The sequence below is a fragment of the Physeter macrocephalus genome, chromosome 20 (assembly GCF_002837175.3).
Source record: "Physeter macrocephalus isolate SW-GA chromosome 20, ASM283717v5, whole genome shotgun sequence".
In the NCBI taxonomy this organism is placed as follows: domain Eukaryota; kingdom Metazoa; phylum Chordata; class Mammalia; order Artiodactyla; family Physeteridae; genus Physeter; species Physeter macrocephalus.
Window position 1 is genome coordinate 68,418,720 of NC_041233.1, and position 532 is coordinate 68,419,251.

A 532-nucleotide genomic window follows, 5' to 3' on the forward strand; every position below is an offset into this window, starting at 1 on the left:
ATGAAGCTCAATATCAAAAAAACAAACAACCCAATCCAAAAATGGGCAGAAGACCTAAATAGACATTTCTCCAAACAAGATATACAGATTGCCAACAAATACGTGCAAGGTTGCTCAACGTCACTGATCATTAGAGAAATGCAAATGAAAACTACAATGTGGTATCACCTCACACCAGTCAGAATGGCCATCATCAAAAAATTTAGAAACAAGAAATGCTAGAGAGGTGTGGAGAAAAGGGAACCCTCTTGCACTGCTGGTGGGAATGTAAATTGATACAGCCACTATGGAGAACAGTATGGAGGGTCCTTAAAAAACTAAAAATAGAACTACCATATGACCCAGCAATCCCACTACTGGGCATATACCCTGAGAAAACCATAATTCAAAAAGAGTCATGTACCAAAATGTTCATTGCAGCTCTATTTACAATAGCCAGGACATGGAAGCAACCTAAGTGTCCATCAACAGATGAATGGATAAAGAAGATGTGGCACATATATACAATGGAATATTACTCAGCCATAAAAAG